Source organism: Canis lupus, chromosome 13 (assembly GCF_011100685.1).
Source record: "Canis lupus familiaris isolate Mischka breed German Shepherd chromosome 13, alternate assembly UU_Cfam_GSD_1.0, whole genome shotgun sequence".
NCBI classification, from domain to species: Eukaryota; Metazoa; Chordata; class Mammalia; order Carnivora; family Canidae; genus Canis; species Canis lupus.
The window spans coordinates 63,648,965-63,665,446 of NC_049234.1; the positions used below are offsets into that span (position 1 = coordinate 63,648,965).

At 37.8% G+C, this 16,482-nt stretch overlaps 1 long non-coding RNA gene across 2 annotated transcripts in view; it reads right to left on the reverse strand.

Moving 5' to 3' along the window:
* The window catches only part of LOC119874471, a 47,190-nt gene that overhangs the window by 26,378 nt on the left and 4,330 nt on the right, over positions 1 to 16,482 (reverse strand). For both annotated transcript variants that reach the window (XR_005369092.1, XR_005369091.1), the window contains exon 2: positions 10,177 to 10,242. This is a non-coding gene — a long non-coding RNA (uncharacterized LOC119874471). The remainder of the gene's footprint in view (positions 1 to 10,176; positions 10,243 to 16,482) is intronic.

Sequence of the window (16,482 nt, forward strand, 5' to 3'; positions counted from 1 at the left end):
TTGCAACTCTGTTAATATCTAATATCTAATATAAAACTTCTCTCTCGTTCTACACCCTGAACCCTGTCTTCAATGACAGATCTTTGTAACTCCCGCTTTGCTTGCCTTATGGAAAATATACAATAGATATATTTTAAAGAGAACTTCTCTGCCTTCAAGGATAGAAATTACTTCTACACTCAGGGCAGAAATTCATTCATTTAAGATTTCAGTGGCTACAAAGGAATAGTCTAGTTGTACCTTCTTCATTCACAATACATATTTTGAAATCAAAGTTTCATAATTAATATCAAGATCAGTTTGCATTAAGGAACAATTCAATCGAGATAACATGCTTGGTGTCAGGTATGATATTACTATTCTGGATCTCTGCTGCCCATTGTGTTTTTGGCACTTTCTGCTATTTCCATGGGCCACCGAATCAACCACAATGTAGTTCATTCCTTTCATCTGGTTTTGCTCAAGGCCTATGTCCAACATAATTAATCAACTCAAATGTGTAGAAATTTGAACCAACCATTGGATTGATAGAAATAATCAGAGTCCAGGCCACAATATGAGGAATTTGGGTAAGTGGCCACAAATATGGCTGAAGTCAAACACGTTGGGATTTGCACATCACTGAACTGCAAGCAACATACTAGAATGCCTACTAGCAAAAAGTCCTTATCTGAAATTCTCTTCTGTGTTAGGACATCAGAGAAAGCAAACGGCAAAGAAGGTTTACTGTCATTGTAATAAATCTGTTGGAACTCTAAAATATCCTTCAGAACATTATTTCTTGAAATCAGTGAATTTCCTTGAGACATTTCAGGGAAGAGTCAGGGATTAAACGACTTTTGCACAATACATTTCTAATTATATGAATACTTTAAAAAATAGGACTTTTACATAATTTTTAAAAATTCATATGTAAGTGGTTTGTGGCTTGGATATTTAACTTTCTGAGTCATCCTTTTACTGGCTTATGGAAATGCTGTGGTTGTTCAGGTATGTTTTTATATTCCAACAGGGACATGAAGTAGTTAGAAAAGCCTTTAATTTCCTTTAGACTTTAGTTCTTCAGTGATACAAAGTGATCCTCATTTAAAGATGCAGCTACCTATGCTAATGGCTGCCAGGAAACATCTCCTTTGGAATAAACATGCAGACTTTCTTTTAGAGAACGGTTTGGATTGTTATTTGCAAGGACTGTTAATGTTTATGTCGCTTTCTTTTTGCTAAACTGTTTTAGGGATCTTACATGACTTTTTAAATAAATGTTAGTCAAATGTACAATAACAGAAATATTGAGGGCAGGGAAAGTGAGGTTCTATAAAATATGTTACACATTTCATGTTAGAATGCTCTATAATTAATGCATCACTCTCCTGAGGACTTCAAAAGAAGATGCCATATAGGTAGGAATATTATTCACTATAGGCCACCAATTTCACCTTTAAATTGAATGGTCAGAGATAATGGAATGTAAAAAGTCCTGTACATTTTAGCAAAGAATTACAATTTATAGGGTATGACTCTAGACAAGTCAAGCTGACTGATAAGGACATAAATATATAAAAAAAAGACAGTCATCTTGAATATAAATACCAGTTTCTTGGCAGTCTCAAGATACATATCTAAGGGCGCCTGGGTGGCTCAATCAGTTAAGCATCTGACTCTTGATCTCAGCTCAGGTCTTGATCTCAGGGTCATGAGTTCAAGCCCTATATTGGGCTACTTTAAAAATAAATAATAAAGACACATATTCAATTACTAGTAAATAAAATACTGAGAGGTAAGACAAAGGTAGGTTGTCCTACTCTGGAAGGGGAGATGCCTATATCTACATGATGCATTTAAAAATGAGGAAGAGTCTCGGCCAGACAGAAACTTAAGGAGAAGTCATATATTGTGCAAAGACCTCTTTTGGAAAAGATTTGTCAGGAACTTGAGGGATGCCCTTGAGCTTCCTGAAGCCATGTGTGACCAGTGGCTTCATGGGAGTTTTAATATGCAGTCTCAGCCTTAGCTTGGAGTTAATCAGATCACCTGTCAAGACTTCTAGGAGGTCAGCTTGGATTTTATAAAGATGGAGTCCACTTGGCACCACAGTCAGATGAAATCAGGTAATAAAAGAGTCAGGGAAAATAGAATGTCCTCAAAGAAGGACTCTACAAGAAGACATAACTGCTGGTAGCAGCAGAACCTCCCCAGTCCACTCATTCCCTGAGGTGTGCATACAAGGTATGAAGGCAGAGAATGGTAAGATCTGGCATCTTTGGAGCAGTAAAGAAGTGTGGGTAATGCTTGAGGGAATGCACATCATTTATTAACATTGGCTAAATTTTCAACTAAAATACCAATTCAGTAATGCAATTTGTAGTTAAATGGATAACAAATTTCAGTACATAATCACGGGTATACAAGAAATAAGAAATATATGTCTATTTTCCTGCACTTCAGCTCAATTCGTATTTTTAATCCTATTCTACCTGGGTAATGGACACACAATCTCACTTGATATTTGGTTCTTTCCTTTTCTAAGGATTGTTTCCAAATTAGGAGTTAGTTACAGCACTGAGATCTTAGGGTGTAGTGTAAGCTCCAGAGAGTCAGCTTTTCTTTTTCGTAATGCGAGTGCCTGACTTAAGCTTTGCTTGCCCAGCACCCAATTCAAAGAGGCATCTCCTTCAAGGATGGCTGTTTCCGACAAACACATGGCCAGCTACATGCTAGATAAAGAGCTAAGTACCTCCTCTTGAGGCTCCCGATTTGATTTGGTTTGATTTATTTCTATATTTATTTGAGAGAAAGAGAGAGAGCAAGGATGGGGGGTGGAGACAGAGGGGGAGAGAGAGAATATTCAGCAGACTCCATATCCAGCAAGGAGCCTGGAGTGGGACTCTTTCTTACAACCCTGAGACCATGACCTCAGTTGAAATCAAGAGTCAGTCACTTAACCAACAGCCACCCAGGCGCCCCAAGGCTCCCTATTTTGGACATCTTGATTGATTCCAGTAACTGATCATTTGGGCCCTTGTTTATTCTCTTCTTGTGCCTGAAATTCTTGTTCTTATGCTTTAAACTCACCAATACAGAGCAAGCCTGCAAAACCCTAAGCCCCTACCGTTGACCTCAATAAAAGCAGAACCGCAGGCGCTTGTCCTCTGTGTGTGTGTGTGTGTATGTGTGTGTGTGTGTAACAATCCATCATTCTTGCCAAATGCTTGACAAACTTTTGCCATCTACTTAAAGGATGTGAAAAAGCTAAAATTATTTTTCATGGTAAGATTTACATTATAAATGCTGGAGACCAAATTCCATTTATTGGATTGGAATGCCCTGTTCAGATGTAATTTACTTACCTCATCTGTCAAGTATCTTTCAAAAGACAAGCAGTATGTAGTGTGGCCCCAAGTGCACCATGTAGTTTCTAGCACTTATAAGTAATAAACCTTTTATTTTTTTCCAAAGCTTCCTGATGGTTGTTATGGAGGGCATCTTGCAATCATACTGAGAACCACAGGACTGGTCCAGCCACAACATGAGTTATTGATAGGCTGAGACCAGCACACAATAGTGAAGTGTATCCCTCTGCACATTAATGTCATTTGCCTACTTAGCATCCACAGTTATGTATACATAAGAATAACATAAGAATTAATTGTATAATTGAGTTTGTTCAATGTAAATAGGTATGACAAGAACAAGCATGTCTAGGAAGAAGTATGCTCTGTGTTTCTTCCTCTTTCATCTAAGAATGGAGCTAGCACATTCCAGGATTTTTGTTCTGTTGGTAGGAGGGAGAACTACTTGGGAAGCTTAGAAGGAGATAAAACCCAGATTTATTTTCATTATCGAACTTATCTGAGGAAAGCCCATTGAAAGCTAAAAAGGGGGAAGATAAAAGAATTGAGAAGAAAGCTAAGTGAGCCAGCTCTAAAGATTTTTAATAAGGTTTTTGGGATTGACAGAGAGAAGAGATTTGGGAGAAGGGAATATGAGGAGGGTCTTAAGGAGATAATTGAGTAGAATAGACTTCTAGGTTTTGCTCCAACCCAGACCATGTGATTCTCCTCTGTGACACTGTAGATAGACTTTGGTAAGAACTATTGCTATTTTCTACGTGGATTGTGTCAATTCAGGGATGATGACAATAAAAGGGGGGGCACTGACTTTCAGGACCAGGTATATACATACATAAATAGGGAAAATAGGGAGGAGGAGGAGTTCTGACCTCTCCCACCACCAAGCTCGGCTACCGTCTTGCAGATTTGGTACTTCTGGAACGCAGGATGCTAAGCTTTGACAACTTGCTCTGGGTTCCTGCTCGGGGTTCCTGGATCATCAGTTAACAGACGAACTGCCAGCATCCAAGGCATTACCTTAGGTTCTGATTTTAGGAGAGTGAAAATTACAATTCTTTAAAAGAGAAAGTGTGCAAAATGTCTTTTTGTCTATAGAAAGACATTTCTTTCTAAGTATTCTGTAGATTATAAACCAGTTATTTATTATCCAGATGCTCACTTTAAAGTTCTTTGGCTTTGCATTTCTTTGTTCCTATGTTGTCTTCTCTTTTTGGAAATGCCAATAACTTGGCACTTATCTTAGTTTAATCTCAAGATGATGGAAGTGCAACCTCTGATGCTCTGCCCCTCAATTGCCTTAGTTTTCTGTTATGGTAAACAAAGTTAAGATGTCAGCCATAATGCTGGCTTATGTTTAACACTTGTTCAAGAGTTTACAGCACTTATACATTTTTCCCAAAGGGCCTGACTTCCTCACAGTCCCTGTGTTTGGGTGTATTTGGAGATTTTTGGCTTTAAATTTAAACATCTAAGAGTGGTCTGCCTTTAGAAAACACTGGACTGAGTCAGACACACTTGATCCCTTTTTATGATTCTACTCAATATGTTGAGAAACCTCCTACCCTCTCTAGGCAAGTCTTTCTATCTGTAATGAAGCCACCCAGCACTTAACTGTATCTCAGACTAAAAGGAACAGAGTTAATAGACCTGGGAGCCTCCTGGATACAGAAATCAGGAATGGGCCTAATTCCACTGTACTTTCTTGTGTTTCTAATCTAAAGAATTTCTATTAGTTGCTTTATTTTGATGTAGTTGGAAATATGCACTAACTACAAAAGAAGAAAGATGATCTTTTATGTTTTCATTTAATAATTGAATTCTGACACAGGGAAGTTAGACTATAAGTGAGAAAAGAGATAGTCGGCAATAAAATATAACCCCCACATATTTTCCTTTTAGGGATGACTTTTAGTTCTGCACTTTCTTTTTTAAAGCTCATAGGTAGCAGCTTTGGATTATTCCTACATCATAGCATCAAGACTATAACTAGATCAATGACTTATTTTATCTGCAGTACAGGGGGAGGGGGAAGGAGGTTATTTTTATTTGGGAGGAGTGGTAGAGGCTCTGGAGGGCAGGATCTGGTCCACCAGAGAGTAATGACAAAGCTCTAGGTGCGAAGATGCAGGGAATAAGGGCAGGCCAAAAGGCTTGTGAAGGGGGGATAGTGAGAAAAAGAAAAATTGTTTAATAATTGTGACTTTGCAGTTTTTCCTGGTGAACTCACAATAATACATCCAGGTTAGTACAAAGATAACAAAACTTCTCCCTAACAACTCATGTCACTTTTCCCAGTCATGTGAGGTCAACTGGAAAAAGAAAGGGGTTCACTTAAAAGAGTTGTGAAAGAGACAAGTATATATATTCCTACAATCTCTCACACATACAAGAGTTTGAGCATGTTTAGCTTTCATTCTTAAGAATGAGAAATTGATGGTTCAGAGCAAGAGAATGAGACAGCTAGTACAGAGTTATCTGTAGGATGGGGTTAATCATGAGGAGACTTTTGATATAAAGTAAAAGGCCATAAAACATATGTCCTACACTGAGAAGTACACACCTTTAAAGTTAAAAGGATGACTTAACCACCAATTCTTATAAATCTTACACCTCAGTAGCATCTGGACCCATGTTGGCCACTCAGGTAGCTTTGCCCCACCCATGTATCTGTCACCTGGAATATTATTACAAGCCAACCTGGAAGTTATCCTCAGCTGCTGTTTTTTTCTCACATATTCCACATCCAATGCATCAGGATATCGTGGTTCATTTCAAAGTTGAATCATGTGCACTGTCACCCTCCTGGTCTGGGCTACCATCTTCAGCCACCTGAACTGCGTTATTAGTTTTAATTAATATCCTTATGCTCACCCATGTGTACTTTTGACACACTTCCAATAAAGCCCTTTCAAAATATAGCAGACCAGGACTCTCCTCTGTTTAAATCCACTATTAGCTCCCCTCTCTCAGAGTTAATGATTAAGTCCCTGGAAATGAGTGAGGAGATTTTGCATGTTGTGTCTCCTGTTCTTTCTCTGACAGCATTTTTGCCAGTGTTTTCCCCCTTGCTCACCCACTCCAGCCACACAGGGCTCCTTATTCTTCCTTAAATGTACATTCACTATGTTTCCTTTTTAGGACTATTTATTCTGCCTGGAATTCTCTTCTACCAGATACCTACTTGGCTCAATCCCTCATTTCCTTTAGATCTTTGCTCTCATCTTCCCCTCCCAGTGAGGACAACTTCCTCAACTTACTTGGTCCCTTTGTCCTTACAACAGATCCCTCTCTGTTTTTAAGCACATCCTTACTTTCTCATGTAAGCAGCTATTCCAGGATCCCTGCATACTTTTTTCTCAGCTGCACTCAAGCCTTCATTAAAGTGCTATGCATATGCTTAATTCGGTGTGTGGATATTGTTGGCCATGAAGGATGACGTGGGAGAGTCGATGCTCAGCATTCACCCTCCCCACTGACGTATGCTCAAGGCAGCAGCTACCTGTTACAAGGGATCATAATCCAGAATTCCAGATACCCACAGCACCTACATAAACTCCTTAAGTTTCCATTGCATTCTGGAACCCATTTGTTTTTGTAAATGTTTCAATAAATTAATTTAAAAATAAGCACATTTGTTTGTGTCTTCTTAATATTGTGTGGTCTCCTGACATCTTGGATCACATCCTTTCATATTCACAGCCCCAGATTTGAGTGTAGTTTCCAGCACTTATTGGGTGTTCAATAAATATTTGATCAGGGAAAAGAAGGAAGAAGGAAGGGTCCATCTTACCAATTTTATCAACAATTCAGACAAAAAATATGGAATGATAAACTCTACATAAAACCTGTGGCCAATGACTGGCAAGTTGAAGGTATATTGTAAGAGTAAGCAAAGTAAAAGCTAGAGTTTTCTGCAATTTGCTAGTTCTGAGATATAAGCAGAAGAATGCTTTTATGTGTGGTTTATTGTATTCTCAATATTCCCATTGACAATATAGCAAACTGGTTGAAAAAATTATGAGAAAGCATATTTGATGTTATTCCTCCTCAATTTTAAATTTTGGAGTTTCAAGAAAATTATTTTCAAGTGTAATACTAAATTGAATTTTCCTCATCAAATCAGCACAAAGTAAATGATTGTCAAGAAATCATGTGTAAAAAAAAAAAAGACACATAGATGAGTGGAACAGAATAGAGAACCCAGAAATGGACCATCAACTCTATGGTCAACTCATCTTTGAGAAAGCAGGAAAGAATATCCATTGGAGAAAAGTCTTCAATAAATGGTGTTGGGAAAATTGGACAGCCACATACAGAAGAATGTAACTGGACCATTCTCTTACACTATAGACAGAGATAAACGCAAAGTGGATGAAAGATCTAAATGTGAGACAAGAATCATCAAAATCCTAGAGGAGAACACAGGCAATACCCTTTTTGAACTCGGCCACGGCAACTTCTTATAAGACACATCTATGAAGGCAAGGGAAACAAAAGCAAAAATGAACTGTTGGGACTTCATCAGGATAAAAAGCTTCTCCACAGCAAAGGAAACAGTCAACAAAACTAAAAGGCAACCTACAGAATGGGAGAAGATATTTGCAAATGACACATTAGATAAAGGGCTACTTTCCAAGATCTATAAAGAACTGATAAACTCAACACCCAAGAAAGAAACAATCCAGTTATGAAATGGGCAGAAGACATGAACAGACGTTTCTGCAAAGAAAACCTACACATGGCCAAGAAGCACATGAGAACATGCTCTGCATCACTTGCCATCAGGGAAATACAAATCAAAACCACAATGAGATCCCACCTCACACCAGTGAGAATGGGGAAAATTAACAAGGCAGGAAACAACAAATGTTGGAGAAGATGTAGAAAAAGGGAAACCCTCTTGCACTGTTGGTAGGAATGCAAGCTGGTGCAGCCACTCTGGAAAACTATGTGGAGGTTCCTCAAGAAGTTAAAAATAGAGCTACCCTATGACCCAGCAACTCACTACTGGGTATTTACCCCAAAGATAAAGATGTAGTGAAGTGATGGGACACCTGCACCCCAATGTTCATAGCAGCAATGTCCACAATAGCCAAACTGTGGAAGGAGCCTTGGTGTCCATTGAAAGATGAGTGGATAAAGAAGATGTGGCCTTCTTTGGAATATTACTCAGCCATTAGAAAGAATGAATACCTATCATTTACTCTGATACGGATGGAACTGGAGGGTATTACGCTAAATGTAATAAGTCAATCAGAGAAAGACAATTATCATATGGTTTTACTCATACGGGGAATATAAGAAATAATGAAAGGGATTATAAGGGAAAGGAGGGAACTTAGTGAGAAAAATTAGAGAGGGTGACAAACCATGAGAGACTCCTACCTCTGGGAAATGAACAAAGGGTAGTTGAAAGAGAGGTGGGCGGGGGGTTGGGGTAACTGGGTGATGGGCACTGAGGAGGGCACTTGATGGGATGCACACTGGGTATTATACTATATGTTGGCAAATTGAATTTAAATAAAATATTTTAAAAAAAGAAGAAGGCAGAATTAAGCAGATGGAGAAGGTAAAAAAAAAGAAAAAAGAAATCATGCATAAATACTAAATTAAAACCACAAAACCAATTGATGAATTCTGAGCAGGAAGTACAAAATCCGAGAATTATGCTTACCATGTTTACATTAAGTCAATGACTGCCAAAACATTGATGCAATTTTATATAAACTCAAAAAATGTCACAAATAAATTAGTGTCTAGTCTGGCTTTGGAAAATAGCTACAGTTCTAACTGCAAGAATAAAGTTTAGGATTGTAATTAACTCTGGAAGCAGAGGAACAGAATCGTGAAGGAACATAGGTATATTTGATAATAGTGATAAAGCTCTAGTTCTTATGCTCATGGTGTGCATTCATGAGTGTTTACATAATAAAATAGAACATAAAAAAATAATAATAAAATAAAATAGTACATAGTTAACATTTTGGAAACTACTGACCTAGTGTATTAAGACTTTGGTTTTCTCATATGTCAAATGCAGATAATAATCCTCATAAAATTGTCTTTAAAATTAGATGAAATAATATATAAACTTGCAACATAGTGCCTAGGCATATATGTATATGTTATTACTTCGTATGTATGTATAAAAGTGACCATTTAGGCTAATCTTTGTTCCGATTTTTAGTTTCTAAAAACGCTATTTAGTTTTTGTAAGTTTCAAAACATCACGTATAATAAATATTGCATTCTAATCCATCTTGAAATGTTTTAGGCCTATAACTACGTTCTTGATGAAAGTGATTATCTTAATAATACATTTATCTTGGAAAATAAGCACTGAACAGCATTGTCTAAAATGCAGGAAGAATTTCAAAATATGTTCTCTATCTAGTGTCTCTACCATCTGGATGGCTAGCTGCAAAAGTCCTTGCCACAAATTAACTGACAATAGAATCTTAACAATTCATGTAAAATATAAAGCTGAAAATTTTGGACATCAGATGAATCGTGTTTGATTATGAATTGTGATTACCCATACTGTAACTAGACTAATTTTACCTTCTTATTTACAAGATAGATGCAAGAAAGACTTTGCTAGAATAAGATCTACAATTCTGTCTTATTTCTGCATCTTTTCCTGATACAAAAATCAAATATGTAATATAGTGCACACAATCAAATCAAGTCTCTCTCATTACTTTGAAAAGTCTGTCAACTCAACCAAAGTAAAATTTTCCATATTTTGGCTAAAATATATACTCAGCTCAATAAGCTAAAAATAAAATAAATAAATAGATAAGAAAAAATGTACATCTATTCAGACCTTCCAGTTGAATTCAAGGTTGCACTCTTTCAAGCAATGTTGGGCTGTCCACCCTTCTGACCACTTCTGCAAAAAACAAACATGGAAAATAATGCACCATTCAGAGCTGGGTTTTGAGGCTCAATTCAGAATCAGTTGAGAAAAATCAGCAGGGATATGTTTGGCTCTTTCCATTGAAGATTAAATTAAATTAATTATTGCCACCATCTGATGATACCATGAGTAAAAGCAGTGATGATAATGAAAGGCACTATAATGTCCTTACCATGTTCTAGGCAAAATGTTCGGCACTTTACATGTGATCTCATTTAATTCACACTAAAACTTTCATGAAGGAAGTATGATTATCTGGAAGTGACTTATCTAAGCTACACTACTATTACGCTAAACTAGAATACCAAACTTCTGACTCTAGTGCTAAGACTCTTAACTGCTAACACTCAATGTGGGTATTTCTTATATACCCAGTTCCACCTTATTAACTCTTTTGCCATTTGTCCAAATATCATCAATCAGTTGCAATGAATTGCCAATCATTTCTTCTAGCAGTACCTTACCTAGCCTGGAAATAATTTTTTATTGTCTGAAAGGAAACTTTTGAGATTCCAATCTTCAGACTTCAAGGATTCTGAGATAAGAAGAAGAAATAATGAATCAGCCATGATATGATAAAACCTTCATTCTAACAGGATCTTTCCTGACAGGATCTGAGAAAATGTGTAATCTGTAGTTTTGGTCTATGTCTCAGGTAGGCGAAGAGGAGGAAAGGGTTTGAAACTGTTTTGTAAGTACTCAGGTAAAGCCAAGAAATTAGTGTTAACTAACCAATTTATAAAAGAGAGAAAAAGTAAAGATTACAGATCTTTTTCAACCAAGCATGCGATGCCATGTACTATTTGAAGTGTTCAACATCAATAGGATGATTTATTTATCACTTTTATGGAGACTAGTCTTGAAGAAAGATGTCTAGACACATTTAACAGCTTTCTTGCCCATTTCAAACCTCTGAAGCTTGCTTCTCTCTCTTCTAGCCAAATTCACAACTGATTATTAAATGAACCATTCTACACTTTGGATTATTATTACTGTGGATTTTTCCTGCAGTGTCTTCTTGCCATTTGATTCGTTTCCTTGACTGCAAGAGCCAGGAAGGATATGGATGTGGGGCCACCTGGTGACGGATATAGAAAAATCCTGGAGACTGAACAGTGGGATTAGAATTTTGGTTTCCATTTCTAAATCGTTAATGTTCAACAAATGCCTTTTGCAAAAGGGTATCATGGCAATAGTTGATTTTTGCTAATGAAGGGATGGTTACCAATATCACAATATACTCAGTTACACCACTGACTTGTTTCTACGTGCCAGCCACTGCCATAAACTATCTGCACATATTATATCATTTAGTGCTCAGAGAGTTCCTATTAAATAAGTGCTATCATATTTCCACTTTACAGATGAGACAACTGAGGTTTAGAAAAAAATAAGTAATTCATTTAAGTTCATGAAGAGAGCAAATGTAATCTTAGGAAGCCTCAAAATATTCTGGTTGAAAATGTGGGGAAAAAAATGTCACTCTATATGAAAGCACAAAATTACATGAAAATATTAAGAAGTAGATCAACATATTTACCATTTTGTAACATTTTAAAGCTTCAAATTGCATTTTATTAGCATATTTTGGATTAGAGACCCTGTTTTTATAAAAACACAAATAGGAAAACAAAAAATGGGGAAAAAATAAAAGCTGATAATATTATGAATAAACTCAATAGTGCAGAAATTAAAAAGCATATTACATTCCCCATACTCGTAACTAACCCTATGATTGTTTTAAAGAGATTTTATTTATTTATTCATGAGAGACACAGAGAGAGGCAGAGACACAGGCAGAGGGAGAAGCAGGCTCCATGCAGGGAGCCCGATGTGGGACCCAATCCCTGCACCCGGGATCAATCACACCCTGAGTCGAAGGCAGTAGCTCAACTACTGAGCCACCCAGGCATCCACCTATGATCTTATTTTTGACCCTTACCTATGTCAGGTTAAAAGAGGGGGTGTGTGTATGTGTGTGCACGTGTGTGTGCAAACAAAGAGCAGATATTCTCTAGCTAAAATTAATACTAAATACCCTTGGATTCTATTTTCAGTGTACGGAAATTATTAGTGAGTCATGTGCTCTATGTTATTCCTTCAGGATTTCAGATGACATCTTCAAAAGGAGAGTCATTACTTTTCCTCTATGCCGTCATCTGCATTTCCATCTCCCATAGTGGCAGTAGCCATGGAATTCCTCTGCCCAGCGCCCCCTTAGAGGAAGAACTTGTTTCAGCTGCAGACAGCTGCCTTGCCCAAAGTCACGCCCTCCCAGGGACACACTGTGTCCAGTGGCTCAGTGAGGGTTTAAAGGCCGGGCCTTTGGCTCTTGGAGGGACCACTGTATTTGCTCTGGGACTGACCATGCGGGCTTGGCTAAGTGTATATTAAGGTTTGCATCGCAATGCAACTGTTCTCTTCTGCCCAATCCTGCTCCCTCCCCCTTTTTGTAGATTTTGATCCCTAACCTGTCTTTAAATTCAAAATCATCCCACAATCTGCTTCTTATTTGAGTGTGTGTGTTAACAAAAAAAAAAAACCACATGATATAAAATCTATCACCTGAACCGTGTTTATTTAAGCAGACAGCACAGTAGTATTAACTGTATGCACGTTGTTGTGCACCAGGTCTCTAGAACTTTTTCATCAGCATCTGCTCCTGGAGAAGCCAATCTGTGATAACACTTGAATGATCTAAATCCTCTTCGGATGTTTTGAGGTGCTGCTGTGCCTTGTGGGTCATACCCTGGAAGGCTTGCCATCTGAAACTGCCACAACACATAGTGCAGAGTATTTGCAGTGATCACCTGCCTTTCCGTGACATGTGTGAGAATTTTCCGAACAGCTTGAAGATCAGAGTTTTTCGTTGAGAAGAAGGTTTTTCATGAGGAAGCTCTAAGCTGTCTAACTGCTAAAGGTTGTTTTTGTTTTTTATTAGGCCAAGAGCAACATGGTTGGTATCTAACAAAGTTTTTGACTTAAATCTTTCCAGAAGTATTGAGCGTCGGATTTGAAGTTTTAGAGTTAATTGTATTTACTCAACGCTGATGTCACATCAAAACGCCATGCTTTGGTATCTGTATCTGTAAAATGGAGAGTTTAGGCTATCGTGATCATTTCCATTTCGGTGCAGTAATTTAAGTTTGGCAGAAAGTGCTTTTGCTCCTCCTTCCATTGAGAGGTGGAATCGGATTCTCATCCTCTTGAATCTGTGTTGATATTAGTGACTCGCTTAACAAATAGGACATGACACAAGAGATGTGGCATGACTTTCAAACTAGATCAGACAAAGCCTGAGGCTGCACCTTCATCTCTTGGACCATCTCCACAGGAGCCTCACCTCAGCACAGACCAGCATGTGTCTGGGGACCTAAGCAGCAGGGTTGGAGACAGGAATTACAAAGGGGCAGAAGGAAACTTTTGAGGGTGATGGATATATTCATTATCTTGACCCTGATGATGGTTTCAGGGATATATATATATATATATCTCGAAGTTCATCAGACAGTACATTTTAAATATGTAAAGTTATGGTAGGGAAATTATGCCTTAATAAAGCTACAAAATGAGAGAGAGAACTTGGTGAGCTCAGAGAATTTCCCTAGGAACCAGAAAGCTGGACCCAGGGGATCCATAGCTGAAAAAAAAGTCACCTGAATTTCACAGCAAAATCACGCTAACAAAGGTAATGCAACTGTCACTTATTGGACAGGGACACCACAGATTGCATTATTGACTCCGGGACTCCTGGAAAGCAATTGCTTTTATGAGAGATTGCTTGTGGTACTGCATCTGACAAGGGAGGCATCTGCCCCCACTCATTGCCAGGTTAATGTAGCTCTTCCAGGTGAGTTTCATTACAAACGATTCTGTTTGTAGGTACTGAATCCTACTGGGACTGCTTAGATAAGCCCAGGAGCATCTATTTAAATTCATAAAAACCTCATTGATCAAGCAAAAAAAAAGCGGTTTTCTTCTTATCTTCAATAGCTCTTGGTACCTGGCATTATCTCACAAGCTAACCATGAAACCCTGGCTTCAAAGAAAGCTGAACAGTTCATGAAACAGCGTGGCAGTTAAATATTTGTCAGCCTGAGTTGGCCAATAGAAGTATGGAAACCCACAGTCAGTCAGGACATTTTTTTCAGGACATTTTGCACTATAACAATCTGAAAGGCACCCTAATGATAGGATTCCACAATAATTGTATTGGCCAATGTTCTTTAACAGACGTCCTTAGACCGTTGGTGTCTAACAAAACAATTCTCCAAGATTGTCTACTAGCTTCGAGTTACTCAATGCTATGGTTTCTTGCTCCCTTTATACATATCAAGTATCCCTTTTATCCAGAAAATATCATTTGACTCTAACACAAAGCTTCCCCTCTAATTTGTCCTCCTATTTCCCAGGTACTTGGGCTTCTCCTAAACAAAAACTGTTTAAATCCAATTCATGGGATTTTCTATAACGATGCTCAGGAGAGAGAAAGAGTATGCTTTATTTTCTTTTTTCCCTATTTCTATCTTTTATTGAGATAATGAAGTCTCCCTGGAGGACTTTACAGAAAATAGAAATAATCCTGCATAATGGCCTTTATTCCTGCCCTGTTAGTCCACATGACCAGGGTTATCTCTTTCTTTAATTCTACAATTTATTCAAGGAATTTCATCTTCTCCAAAATATACTTTGAGACTTAAAATAGAGACACTGTTCTCTTAGCTCATGCATTTGTTAATTCACTAATTCCTTTATGGACCCAAGGTCATCACCAGGTAGCTGGGACTAAACATGCTGACTAGATTCAATCAGGTTATCTTTCACTTGAGCAGGTGCATGGCTTTTCTACCCTGCTACTACTCAGATGAACTTTAGCAAGTTATCAAACTTCTTTGAGTCTCTATTTCCTCACTGATAAGATGAGGCTGCCAACTACTTCATGACATTATCATCAAGAGTTACTAAGTTGTAAAACTATGGGACACAAATTAGACATACAATAAAAGCAGGTAAATTTCTACAGGATAATATACTCGGGGGTTTTCTCTACTTCATTTATGTAAATTCCATTTCCTTATCCAACTAATAAATTCATCGTTAATTGTATTTTTCTCCCTCATCCCACTGGCAGCCTAGGAAGGCTAGCCTTGCTGTGCACAACCACTGGTGATGGATAGTCGAAAGTCAGTCTTGGGAACAGGTACCTACACTGTGAATCACTAATGCTGAGGACTTGAGAAAAAATTCCCAACCTAGAGACTAAAATATATAAATCCGGGATCCCTGGGTGGCGCAGCGGTTTGGCGCCTGCCTTTGGCCCAGGGCTCGATCCTGGAGACCTGGGATCGAATCCCACGTCGGGCTCCCGGTGCATGGAGCCTGCTTCTCCCTCTGCCTGTGTCTCTGCCTCTCTCTCTCTCTCTCTGTGACTATCATAAATAAATTTAAAAAAATTAAAAAAATAAATAAATAAATAAAATATATAAATCCTCCCTGGAATGGGTTCTGTTCTGTATTTTGTTTTCTGGGTTGTGTTTGTATTTCACAGAGATGTGAAATGTGTAAAAATTTCCATAGAACGTTTTAAATTTTCTAAGTCAAAATGTATGTGCTTGGTAAAATAAAAAAACTTTCCAGAAAAGTTTACATTTACATGTTAAGAAGAAAAAAAAAAAAAGAGAGAGAAGAAAAGCAGGAAGGGAGGGAGTGAGGGAGGAAGAAGAGAGAATGAAGCAAATATGAATATTTCCAAACTGCCAAAGTGGTAGAGAGAAAACTCTATCTGAGGAGCATATGAAGAAATATCTTTTTAAAGGTTAAGTAAATAAAACCTGGTGTTGACAAAACATTTCTGTTTAAATGAAATGGCAACCTATGGCACATAAATAATTTTAACCAACCAACAGTGACACTAGGAACATTGTCAAGTGAATCCTTGTTATTTTGCTTTTCCAATATAATAAAGCCATAACAGGGATGCTTCTCTAGCACAAAAGTCTCATGGTTCAAGCGATAATTGAGTAAAAACAGAAGGTAGGATCAGCAGAGATGAGAGCAGCCGCAGCAGAGCTCCCTCATCTAACATCATTGAGTCTAAAATAAATATGGATGTTGTACCAAACCATTATATTATCCTCTTAATATTTTTTCTTTTCGATTTGGCTATACTTAATATTGGTTAATCTATGTACTACCTATATACATGTAGGTATA